Source organism: Apium graveolens, chromosome 9, assembly GCF_009905375.1.
Source record: "Apium graveolens cultivar Ventura chromosome 9, ASM990537v1, whole genome shotgun sequence".
NCBI classification, from domain to species: domain Eukaryota; kingdom Viridiplantae; phylum Streptophyta; class Magnoliopsida; order Apiales; family Apiaceae; genus Apium; species Apium graveolens.
This window is the reverse complement of record NC_133655.1, coordinates 241289513-241304325: the sequence shown is the minus strand read 5'-3', so window position 1 is coordinate 241304325 and position 14813 is coordinate 241289513.

Below are 14813 nucleotides of genomic sequence, written 5' to 3'. Positions count from 1 at the left end.
GAGGGTTTTCATCATCAAACTGTGTCTGTCAAAGAAACTATCTACAATATCCAATCTTGTTAATCACTTGGTGCATGTGATTGAAAATCAAATAGTTCATAATTTTGAGTAAGTATTTTTGTTATCTCTGTCATTTGTTATAGTTCCTCATTTTTTATTTTAATTATTCAGAAATGTATATTTCAATTAGTTTAAATTTGAGTTTGTTTCTTTTGATCCTTATATGTATATATGAAGAGACTCCTCATAAATATATTATCGAATCATATTAATTGGTAACTATAAGGATGGATTATGTATTATTGTTACTATTTTCTGTATCTTTTATAACACCCTCCAAATCCGGGTTATAGATTTGGGGCATTATTAACAACTACAACTAAATCTGCACAAGCGGAATATAAATATAATAATTACCCCGAACTAATACTACTCAGGATCTTTTAAAGGTTGAGTTGATAACAAGAACCACATACTACACTTTATTACAAGCCCAAATAAATAAAACCTGTCTCAAGAACTCTCTTTGTTACAAAACTTTATTCTATCTACCATCTCACCACACAACTTTTATTCAAACTACACAAGACTTTTATTCAACCCTACATTACTACTTATCCTGTTACACCTGATCTGGCAATTCAAAGCTCTCTTCGGGAATGGGAAGGAACACTCTTGGTATAAGAGGGTCCCGCTGCTTGACTCGCTTCTTGACTATGCGGGTCCTGATGGGTTTCATTCTCTACCTTAACTGTAAAACAATAGGAATAACAATAAAAGGGGATGAGCCAAAATTGCTCAACAAGCCTGCAACAATATATATAGTATAAAGAGAGAGAAATAAGTGAACCAATAAGCTGCCGGTTGGAACAACCATCTGATTCTATATAGGATAGTAAATTTCCAATGCTGGCGAGTACCAAATGAACAAGACTGGAAACAAGAACCAACATATGCACTATAACCCGCTGATCAGTCAGGATATAGTGCGGATCTATACCCAACTGCATAGACCCAACCAACATAAAGAGTACTCAGGCAACTATGGCCTATTAAATAATGGTCTGGGTAAAACCCAGCCCGTATAGTAACCATCCAGTCCAAGGTATAGCATTCGGAACAATCGAAATGCTTTTGATATATCCCAACACCAGGATATACCAGAGCATATGTAACAAGGGTAAAAAAGATTGAAATATGAATAGGGAATTCAATAAATTGGGAGAAATCAAGAATCGAAATGAAATTGAAACAAGCATTAATAAATGGGTAACAGTGTATATGAACAATGATTATCAAAGGTAACTGATATGATAAAAGGAAATATAATTCACTATTCTGAATTTAGAATAGGGGAAAAACTTGCCTTGCGCGTACTTAACCTGGTTCAACTCACCGCCTTCTGTCCCTAGCTTGCCCTGCATTGCTAACACTGAACCAATCATGGAAAGATAGTCGTTTAGATAACTTACTATATACGTGTATCTTGAATTGATATCACGCAACCTTATCAGTCTACCCATGCGTTTCTATCTGACTCGCATATATACACATACATTTATATAGCACATAGGTTCACATAATCACGTAAAGCACATAGCACATAAAGCACATAATCAATTTTTAGACTTATAATTATTTTTAGAATCGATTCTAGACTCATACCTGCATTAACTAGTCCTATCTGATTTTATTATAATTTTTCGGGATTTATTCGACTCAATTATACCCCTATTAGGACCTATGAACTATTAATTATCACCAAACCACTCTCTTTCGGAAGAAATTATAACTTACAACTATTTTTATTGGATTCGTCTCATTTTTCTGAGTCTAGGGGTCTTCGTTTCGCTCAAATCGGACTAACGGTTGAATTATTATGAATTAAACAAGATTTAATTAATTAATAATTAATTATAAATAATTAATTATAATTAAACAATCCTTAATTACATTTTTAAATAATTAATTAATAATTATTGTTTTTTAAAATAATTAATCCCTAATTATTAGGAATTATTACTATTTATTAAAAATTATTATTACTTATTCGATCAGATCGATTATTTACAAATAATCAATCGATTTAATTAACCGATACGCTATTTATCGAATAACTATGAATTATTCGAATTATAAACCAACTTAACGATTAATCACTCGTATAACTACGAGCTACTCGCAATTCTCGCATAATTATCGAACTATTATATTATTATTGAAACTCATATGATTCGCTAATCAATTAATTACCGATATTTAATTATACAATATAAATACTTACCGCAATATTATTCGAATAACCATCGCTTGAATACTAATTCTAATTAGTGAATCACTATTCGCATTATTAACTAATTATTAGATTATTAATCATATCACTTAATTATTTCTAATTCTTATTTATTAATTAATTACCTAATTATTAATTAATTACCCAATTATTAGTTAATTAGATAATTAATAAATAATTAGATAAATAATTAAATAATTAATTAAATAATTAAATTCGAATTTATAATTTAATAGAATAATTTAAAAATTAATAATACTATTTTTTCAGAATTTAAAACTAATTTTTATTTACTTTTTAGAATTATTAAAAACTGATTTTTAATATACTAAAATATAAATAAATAATTAATTTAATAAAAAACACAAAAACAGAAACAGGGGTTGGGTTTTTAGGATCAAACCCGGGTCGTTTCCGGGTTGCAAACCGGGTCGACCTCGGGTTATCGGGTCACGAAGAACAGCCGTCACCGTCCCAGAATCCGGCGACGGCGACGGGTTCCGGCGAGACGAAAAACACTCGATTCCAGTTCGATTCTTCTGCGTTTTCGAAGCACAGCAACACAACGACGCTCCCCTCTGTTCCCAGGCCTTTCTCTGTCCTCCTTCCTCGTCGAACACCGCCGGAGACGAAGAACAATGGCGGCGTCGCCGTTTTTCCGACGAACACGAAACGGACACCAACAGATACGAAACCGGTGCCGTTCGACTCCAAAATCAACGATCTAAACGACTCTAACAACCATAACATCAAACAACACACAGAAAATCAAACCCGAATTCGCGATTAAACCCGAAAATATGAAAGTAAAATCAGATAATCAAACATTAAAACTAATTGCATAATCAAAAACTACGATTCTTGGGCTTCAAAACGGATACTTACACTAACGATTTGGACTCCGGAATCATGATGAAAATCGACTTTGATTCTCCTGCTCTGTTCTTCACCAAACCCTAACCATAATTCCCTTTTCTGATTTTCTTTTTATTTTCTGATTTTTTAATTATAATTAACTGAAAAATTAATAGTAATTCAGGTATTTATATTTATGAAAATAATACCCCCTAAGTAAAATTAAGGGTCTAATTACACTCCTAATAAAAATATTTGGCCCCAATTTTTATAATTTTTGGGTATCAATATTGAATTTTTAAATATCCAATAAATACAAAATAAATGCTAAAAATTCCCAAAAATTGTGAATATTACAAAAATACAAAGAAAAATGATATATGATAATTTCATGATCATATAAAAATAAAAATATAATTTTTGTGGGGTTTTTGGTACCCGAAGGGATTCGGAAAAGTCGTTTTTCGCGAAAAAGGTCAATTTGTAAAACGTCTAGGGGTTCAGAATAGCGATATAGTATAGGGCATTTTTAATAAAATATGGCCAATGATTTTGTTTGAAATACGGGCTTTTAAAACATAGTTTTGAGCTGTACATATTTTGATATAAAATATATAACTGACGATAAAACGCTCGATAAATATCCAAAACACGTTTGAATCAAAACAACCAACACGTAACACATAGCAGTTAGGGTTTAATGACTTAACACATTTTATCACATAATAACATAATTTATCATTATTATAATATAATACAAGCGTAATTTCTCGGTCGTTACATTCTCCCCCCTTAACATGATTCTGTCCTCAGAATCATACTATGCAAATAACTGAGGATACTTTTTTAACATTTCACTCTCGAGCTCCCAGGTTGATTCTTCAACCACTGGGTTTCTCCACAAGACTCTCACTAATGACACAGACTTATTTCTTAATACCCTCTCTTGCCTATCCAGAATTCTTATCGGCTGCTCTACATACGACAAATCTGCCTGAAGTTCTACTGGTTCATACTCTATCACATGCCTTGTATCAGGATTGTACTTCTTAAGCATAGATACATGAAATACGTCGTGAATGTGCTGCATATGGGGTGGTAAATCTAACTTGTACGCAACCTTCCCAATTTTCTTCAAAATTTCAAATGGTCCAACATATCGTGGCTTCAATTTCCCTTTATTGCCAAATCTGGTCAATCCTTTCCATGGCGATATTTTAAGCAATACGTGTTCTCCTTCCTGATAGTCCATATCCTTCCTTGCTTGGTCTGCATATTTGCTTTGCCTGTTTTGCGCTGCCTCTATTCGTTTTCGAATAAGTTCAATCTTTTCTTTCATCTGCCGAATTAATTCTGGACCCAAAATCTTGCGTTCTCCAACTTCATCCCAATGCACCGGTGATCTGCATTTTCTCCCATATAATGCTTCATACGGTGGCATTCCAATACTGGCGTGATTGCTGTTATTATAAGAAAATTCCACTAGGGGTAGATGTTCATCCCAACTGCCTTCAAAATCGATCGCACAAACTCATAGCATGTCTTCAATCATTTGAATTGTCCTTTCGCTTTGACCGTCGGTTTGTGGATGATAGGCTGTACTCATGTTCAACTTCGTTCCTAGACATTCTTGGAATTGTCTCCAAAATCTTGAATTGAAACGAGGATCTCGATCCGATACAATTGATACTGGTACTCCATGACGCATCACAATTTCTTTAAGATATAAGTGCAATAACTTGTCTAGTGAAAATCTTTCATTAATCGGAAGAAAATATGCTGATTTCGTCAATCGATCAACAATAACCCAAATTGCATCGTGATTTGCTTTCGTCCTTGGAAGTCCCACTACGAAATCCATCGCCAGATGTTCCCATTTCCATTCTGGAATGTCTAACGGTTGTAATAACCCGCTCGGACGTTGATGTTCCGTTTTAACTCGCTGGCATGTGTAGCATTTACTCACCCATTATGCTATTTCCTTCTTCATATTCGGCCACCAAAAGTTTTCCTTCAAATCGCGATACATTTTTGTGCTTCCTGGATGAATGGAATACTTCGAATTGTGCGCATCTCGCATTATTTCTTCTTTTAATTCTGCCACGTTAGGGATCCAGATTCTCGACGCAAAGCGTAAAATTCCTTCATTATCTTTCTGAGTTATGATCTCTTCTCCCGTTAAGTCATCGTCTTGACTCATCACTTCATCTTGACAACAATGAATCTTTTCTGGCAACCTTGGTTGGAAAGTCATAGCGTAGATAGTTCCTGCAGATTCATTGGGAATACGAATCTCGATTTCTAATTTATCGAATTCCTTGACCAATTCTTCGCATGAAGTTAACCAATTCAGTCTTTCTTTTCTTCTCAACGCATCCGCTACAACATTTGCTTTTCCTGGATGATAACTGATTGTAACATCATAATCTTTAATCAATTCCAACCATCGACGTTGTCGCATGTTCAGTTCCTTTTACGTGAAGATATACTTCAGACTTTTATGATCCGTGTAGATTTCACATTTTTCACCGTACAGATAATGTCTCCAAAGCTTCAATGCAAATATGATTACTGCCAATTCCAAATCATGCGTAGGATATTTCTGCTCATGAGATTTAAGTTGTCTCAAAGCATATGCAATGACGTTACCGTATTGCATCAATACACATCCTAGCCCGCGATACGAAGCGTCACTGTATATGACGAAATTTCCTTGCTCGTCTGGCAGTACTAATACTGGTGCGGTCACCAACCGATTCTTTAACTCTTGAAAACTTTCTTCACACTTACCATCCCATTCAAACTTTTCACTTTTTCGAGTTAACTTGGTCAGCGGTGTTGCTATCTTCGTAAAGTCTTTGACAAATCTTCGATAATATCCTGCCAATCCTAAGAAACTTCGAACTTCTGTCGGCGTCTTTGGTCTTTCCCAATTTAACACAGCTTCAATCTTTGCTGGATCAATTGAATGCCTTCTCTAGTAATGATATGCCCTGGAAACTGTACTTCTGTCAACCAAAATTCGCATTTTGAGAATTTTGCATAAAGCTGCTCCTTTCGTAATATCTCCAATGTAGTTCTTAAGTGCGCGGCATGTTCTCTTCCGTCTTTGAGTAGATCAAGATGTCATCAATAAATACAATGATAAACTTATCCAGATACTTCTTGAATACTCGATTCATCAAATCCATAAACGCTGCAAGTGCATTCGTCAATCCAAATGCCATTACAAGAAATTCATAATGTCCGTACCTCGTTCTGAACGCTGTCTTTGGAATATCTTCGGCCTTGATCTTTAACTGATGATAGCCTGATCGTAAGTCAATTTTCGAAAACCATGCTGCTCCTTTTAGTTGATCAAATAAATCATCGATGCGAGGTAAAGGATATTTATTCTTGATAGTTAACTTGTTCAGCTCACGATAATCAATACACAGTCGCATACTACCATCCTTTTTTTTCACGAACAATACTGGTGCGCCCCATGGGGATACACTTGGCCTTATGATTCCTTTGTCGAGAAGTTCTTGCAACTGCTTTGCTAATTCCCTCATTTCAATAGGTGCCATTCGATACGGAGCTTTCGAAATTGGTTCAGTTCCTGGCGTCAAGTCAATAGTGAACTCGATTTCTCGATCTGGTGGAAGTCCTGGTAGTTCGTTTGAAAAACATCAAGAAACTCACAAACTACAGGAATATCTTCAATCTTCAGATTACCCTTGTCAGTATCCCGTACATAGGCTAAGTAAGCTTGACATCCTTGGCGTAGCAATCTTCTCGTCTGCATTATTGTTAAGAATTTCTGCTTTTGCTTCTCACCTTTAAATATTACCGTTTCATTTTCTTCAGTTTGCAATTTCACTCTCTTATTCGCACAATCAATCTGTGCATTATTATTAGATAGCCAATCCATTCCTAAAATAACATCAAACTCCCCTAGCCTAAAAGGTATTAAATCAACTGAAAAATGACATCTCCCTATCTCAATATCACAACTCGGGCATACTCGATCTACTGCAACCTGATCATCATTTGCTAATTTTATGACTAACACTTCATCTAACCATGAACCTCACAATCTATCTTAGAGATAAAATCTTCAGAAATAAAAGATCTAGTAGCTCCTGAATCAATCAATACTAGAGCATTTACGGAATTTACAGGGAGTGTACCTGCAACCATATTCGGATTCTGTACCGCTTCCTTCATTGACATGTTGAAAGTCCTTGTTCTGGGCTGATTTTGTTGTGGTAGTGGAGGTGGAGGTAATGCTAAAACTCTTGGAATATTAGCGGCCATTGCAACTCCTCTGCAGTCTCGGGCAATACGTCCTTTTCTCCCACATTGGAAACAAGTAACTTCTGCTTTTCCCATCGGACATTCTCCAGAATAGTGTCCCCTTTGCTTGCACTTGAAACACGTGACATTTGGCTTGTTGCAAATTCCCGTATGCTTTTTACCACACGTTCTGCAATCAGGTATAGGCGGTCGAATAAGCCTTTGCTGAGTTGGGGCAGGAAGTCGATTACCCATCCTCTGGTTGTTTTGTTCTAGTCTCCTAAAGTTTACTTTTCCCCGAGCTTGAAATCCCGGTCTTTTGTTGAAACGATTCTGAAAATTTCTTGGCCCTTTCTCTTTCTGAGCTGCTTCACTTTCACCTTCAATAATCATAGCCTTATGAACAACAGTCGTATAAGTTGTCAGTTCAAACACATCTACTTTGCTATGAATTCATGGTTTCAGTCCTTGCTAGAATCTCTTGGCTCGCTTCTCATCCGTATCCACTTGCTCTGGAACAAATCTAGCCAATTCAGTGAACTTGGTCTCGTAATCCGCCACTGATAAGTTGTCTTGCTTCAGCTCCAGGAACTTGATCTCCATCTGGTTCTTCATAAAGCGAGGAAAATATTTCTCCAAGAAAAGATCAGTGAATCTATCCCAGGTCACCACACCTTCTCCTTCCAAAGCTTTCTTCGATTCCCACCAGTAATTGGCTTCGCCTTTTAGAAAGTAGCTAGCAAAATCCGTCTTCTGTTCTTCCTCAACTTTCACCAATGAAAATGCCTTTTCCATCTCCTTCAGCCAAGCTCTCGCCTTTGTAGGATCCGTGGAACCCATAAATTCCGGAGGCTTTACCGACTGAAATTGCTTGAAAGTGACCGTAGGTGCTGTTGGTGGTACTTGATGTCCTGGATGAGCGGCTTGCTGTAATATCTGTTGCTGGAACTGCTGTTGTTGCTGCTGCATATGTTGTTGCATCATCAACATCTGCTGTTGCATGAGATTAAACATATGATCCATCTGGTTATTATTGTTTTGGCCCTCGGTGTTTCCATTTGATGAGTCGGGTTGTGCTTTTCTTTTAGGTGCCATCTTTCTGGTAAATAAACAATGGGTCTTCTTTAATAATAGTATATTAAACAGATATTAAAACAGTTGATTTGGGAAAATAAAACAGCTTATTAAATAGCTTAAATAAATAAAACAGTATGATGTGTAAATAAAAATATATATATATATATATTTTTATATTTTAAAATCTTTTTGAAAACATAAGGGTACAACATGATCGTAAATAAAACAACATTTGTAAATATGCAATGGTAATGAAATAAATGTAAATGCTTAAATGACTAGAAATAAAATAAAGAAAATATGCAAAAGACCATCTCATATATATATATATATAGTTAGAACACTAGCTGCAGGTGTCAGTGCTTGATACAAAAACCTATGATATATCAGTCGTACTGCTACTACTATCAGTCAAAGTCAGTAGCTACGCTCATACAAACTAGTCATAAAATACTATACTGCCTCTATCTACAAAATGTACATGATACAACACTCCTCGATCTGCTAGTCTCAAAATCCTGGTGGCACGTGACTCAACTCCTCCTGTAATGCCTCTAGCACTGCCTCGGTAAGTCTCAATGCTCTATGATATGCTGTCTCCGCACTAAGATCCTGCTGTCTCAAATCTATAAGCTGCTGAGAACTAATCTGGTGAATCTGACGTAGCCTCTCTCTCAGTATATAATCTGATCGTAATGCTCTGACAGGACCATCTGCCTGTGTCTCATACAATCCAAGGATCTCTCTGCACTGGTTCTGTCATCGAATCCTCTCCTCTCTCTCCGCCTGAAAGCGCTGATAAGTCACTGTATGATGCTTACGAAGATCCGTGCTAGAACCTCGAGAAGGTAACGGCCCATCTACCACTATCTCATCCATGAACTCTGGCTGAGGAAACTGATAAATTCCAGGAACAGGGGCATAAATGGCTAATGGGGCAGGGAATAAGACAGGCTGCTCCATAGGTGCATACACTGGCGGCTCTGCCTCTGGCTCCATCTGTGGTATCTCTGGAATCTCGACTGGTGGCATAGGAATCTGGGGCTCTAAATCCTCCCACTGCGGAAGATCAACCATGTCAGGAATATCGAACATCGGAAACTCTAGTGGTGGAAAATCTGGTATCTCTGACTCAAAATATGGAAAATAATCTGCAAAACCTGGTACCTCTGGGGAAGTGGTATCTCTGGTGCTGGTCCAGGTGGCAATGGTGGAAATAGTGGCAATGGTGGAAAGATCTGCTCTGACACTGGAGCTAATACCGGTGCAACCACTGGATCTGTCTCGGTCCACTCCGTAGACGATGATAAAGAAGCCATCTAATATACATAACAATAATAACACAAAAACAATCAAATCACAATCCTAAAACTCATAACTTCTAATCACATAAACAGACAATCCTAACACTCTTACTTTTATCCTATCTCATTTTCCTATCTTATCTTAGCCCTAACGTTCTTGTTTTCAAAGGTCAATCCTAAGCTCTGATGCCAACTATAACACCCTCCAAATCCGGGGTATAGATTTGGGGCATTATTAACAACAACTATAACTAAATCTGCACAAGCGGAATATAAATATAATAATTACCCCGAACTAATACTACTCAGGATCTTTTAAGGGTTGAGTTGAAAACAAGAACCATATACTACACTTTATTACAAGCCCAAATAAATAAAACCTGTCTCAAGAACTCTCTTTATTACAAAACTTTATTCTATCTACCATCTCATCACACAACTTTTATTCAAACTAAACAAGACTTTTATTCAACCCAACATTACTACTTATCCTGTTACACCTGATCTGTCAATTCAAAGCTCTCTTCGGGAATGGGAAGGAACACTCTTGGTATAAGAGGGTCCCGCTGCTTGACTCGCTTCTTGATTATGCGGGTCCTGATGGGTTTCATTCTCTACCTAAACTGTAAAACAATAGGAATAACAATAAAAGGGGATGAGCCAAAATTGCTCAACAAGCCTGCAATAATATATATAGTATAAAGAGAGAGAAATAAGTGAACCAATAAGCTGCTGGTTGGAACAACCATCTGATTCTGTATAGGATAGTAATTTGCCAATGCTGGCGAGTACCAAATGAACAAGACTGGAAACAAGAACCAACATATGCACTATAACCCGTTGATCAGTCAGGATATAGTGCAGATCTATACCCAACTACATAGACCCAACCAACATAAAGAGTACTCAGGCAACTATGGCCTATTAAATAATGGTCTGGGTAAAACCCAGCCCGTATAGTAACCATCCAGTCCAAGGTATAGCATTCGGAACAATCGAAATGCTTTTGATATATCCCGACACCAGGATATACCAGAGTATATGTAACAAGGGTAAAAAGGATTGAAATATGAATAGGGAATTCAATAAATTGGGAGAAATCAAGAATCGAAATGAAATTGAAACAAGCATTAATAAATGGGTAACAGTGTATATAAACAATGATTATCAAAGGTAACTGATATGATAAAAGGAAATATAATTCAATATTCTGAATTTAGAATAGGGGAAAAACTTGCCTTGCGCGTACTTAACCTGGTTCAACTCACCGCCTTCTGTCCCTAGCTTGCTCTGCCTTGCTAACACTGAACCAATCATGGAAAGATAGTCATTTAGATAACTTGCTATATACGTGTATCTTGAATTGATATCACACAACCTTATCAGTCTACCCATGCGTTTCTATCTGACTCGCATATATACACATACATTTATATAGCACATAGGTTCACATAATCACGTAAAGCACATAGCACATAAAGCACATAATCAATTTTTAGACTTGTAATTATTTTTAGAATCGATTCTAGACTCATACCTGCATTAACTAGTATTATCTGATTTTATTATAATTTTTCGGGATTTATTCGACTCAATTATACCCCTATTAGGACCTATGAACTATTAACTATCACCAAACCACTCTCTTTCGGAAGAAATTATAACTTACAACTATTTTTATTGGATTCGTCTCATTTTTCTGAGTCTAGGGGTCTTCGTTTCGCTCAAATCGGATTAACGGTTGAATTATTATGAATTAAACAAGATTTAATTAATTAATAATTAATTATAAATAATTAAATATAATTAAACAATCCTTAATTACATTTTTAAATAATTAATTAATAATTATTGTATTTTAAAATAATTAATCCCTAATTATTAGGAATTATTACTATTTATTACAAATTATTATTACTTATTCGATCAGATCGATTATTTACTAATAATCAATCGATTTAATTAACCGATACGCTATTTATCGAATAATTATGAATTATTCGAATTATAAACCAACTTAACGATTAATCACTCGTATAATTACGAGCTACTCGCAATTCTCGCATAATTATCGAACTATTATATTATTATTGAAACTCATACGATTCGCTAATCAATTAATTACCGATATTTAATTATACGATATAAATACTTACCGCAATATTATTCGAATAACCATCGCTTGAATACTAATTCTAATTAATGAATCACTATTCGCATTATTAACTAATTATTAGATTATTAATCATATCACTTAATTATTTCTAATTCTTATTTATTAATTAATTACCTAATTATTAATTAATTACCCAATTATTAATTAATTAGATAATTAATAAATAATTAGATAAATAATTAAATAATTAATTAAATATTTAAATTCGAATTTATAATTTAATATAATAATTTAAAATTTAATAATACTATTTTTTCAGAATTTAAAACTAATTTTTATTTACTTTTTAGAATTATTAAAAACTGATTTTTAATATACTAAAATATAAATAAATAATTAATTTAATCAAAAATACAAAAACAGAAACAGGGGTTGGGTTTTTAGGATCAAACCCGGGTCATTTCCGGGTTGCAAACCGGGTAGACCTCGGGTTATCGGGTCACGAAGAACAGCCGTCACCGTCCCAGAATCCGGCGACGCCGACGGGTTCCGGCGAGACGAAAAATACTCGATTCCAGTTTGATTCTTCTGCGTTTTCGAAGCACAGCAACACAACGACGCTCCCCTTCTGTTCCCGGGCCTTTCTCTGTCCTCCTTCCTCGTCGAACACCGCCGGAGACGAAGAACAACGGCGGCGTCGCCATTTTTCCGACGAACACGAAACGGACACCAACAAACACGAAACCGGTGCCGTTCGACTCCAAAATCAACGATCTAAACGACTCTAACAACCATAACATCAAACAACACACAAAAAATCAAACCCGAATTCGCGATTAAAACCCGAAAATATGAAAGTAAAATCAGATAATCAAACATTAAAACTAATTGCATAATCAAAAACTACGATTCTTGGGCTTCAAAATGGATACTTACACTAACGATTTGGACTCCGGAATCACGATGAAAATCGACTTTGATTCTCCTGCTCTGTTCTTCACCAAACCCTAACCCTAATTCCCTTTTCTGATTTTCTTTTTATTTTCTGATTTTTTAATTATAATTAACTGAAAAATTAATAGTAATTCAGGTATTTATATTTATGAAAATAATACCCCTAAGTAAAATTAAAGGTCTAATTACACTCGTAATAAAAATATTTGGCCCCAATTTTTATAATTTTTGGGTATCAATATTGAATTTTTAAATATCCAATAAATACAAAATAAATGCTAAAAATTCCCAAAAATTGTGAATATTACAAAAATACAAAGAAAAATGATATATGATAATTTCATGATCATATAAAAATAAAAATGTAATTTTTGTGGGGTTTTTGGTACCCGAAAGGGTCCGGAAAAGTCATTTTTCGCGAAAAAGGTCAATTTGTAAAACGTTTAGGGGTTCAGAATAGCGATATAGTATAGGGCATTTTTAATAAAATAGGGCCAATGATTTTGTTTGAAATACGGGCTTTTAAAACATAGTTTTGAGCTGTACAGGTTTTGATATAAAATATATAACTGACGATAAAACGCTCGATAAATATCCAAAATACGTTTGAATCAAAACAGCCAACACGTAACACATTGCAGTTAGGGTTTAATGACTTAACACATTTTATCACATAATAATATACATAATTTATCATTATTATAATATAATACAAGCGTAATTTCTCGGTCGTTACATCTTTACCATAAACTCTTATGCTATGGTGTTAAACTTATTCAGTACCATAATTTTAACAAAAATTGTAAATCAACATTTAGACGTATGGAAGATAAAGATTTATGTTTGTAATCACATTTTTATACATTTTTATGTGCAGAATGGACAAGGTGGATTTTGTGATTCATTTTGATGGTAAATTTGAATATTCGCCTCATCTTGAATATTCAGAGAGAAAGTTAATGTGTGTAAAAATTATGACGTTGATATTCTTAGTTATTTTGAGTTATTGGATTTGGCCAAAGAAGACGCGGAGAATAAAAGCATATCATGATTATACTTCAAGTGGTGTAATATGCCTTTGGATGTTAGTTGTACAAGATTGGACAATGATGTTGATCTGATGCGAATCTTGAAATTTGGTCCTGAAGAAAACAATAAATTTGAGATATACACTGAACATGAGATTAAAGATATCAATGAAATCGAAGAAGACGAAGAGAGTTGTAATAGTATGACTGGTCCGCTTAATAGTATGCCTGATAGTGATGAAGAAGTTATAAATGTCTAGAAAAGAAAATCACTACTATATGAGGGAGATTGTGAAATAGAGGATAATAATGATGGGATAAAAATTGTGTTCAATGATGATAAATATGCAAGTGATGATGAGGATAAATTATGCTTAGACGAGATTGAAGAGATTGAGGAGGCTAATGGTGTTTTAAGAAATGAGGATTCATATTACAATGATCAGACCAATTTTAGAGATATTGAACTAGTCACTGGAATGAAATTTATTGATCATCGTGAACTGAGACATGCCATTCAATCTCAATCAATTGCTAAAGGATTTGTCATTAAGTACTTAAAGAGTGAAAGTACCAGGGTGATGGCAGTATGTGGATACCCAGGCATCTGCAGCTGAAGACTTTACGCTACGAAAATGTCACGTGAAGAGAGTTTTCAAATAAAATTATTAAATAATAGTCACACTTGTATAAATGACTACACTGCAACCGTCGTGAATAACACCTGGCTAGCGAAAGAATATGCCAGAAAGTTTCGAGATAATCCTAGTTGGAAGTTAAAGGATATGCAAGCTGATGTGTTCGGTAACTATGGATTGACAGTAACTTTTAACCAGTGTTGGAGGGCTAAACAAAAAGCCGTTGGAGAGATTGAAATAAACTTATAGAAACATTATGCAATGCTATTT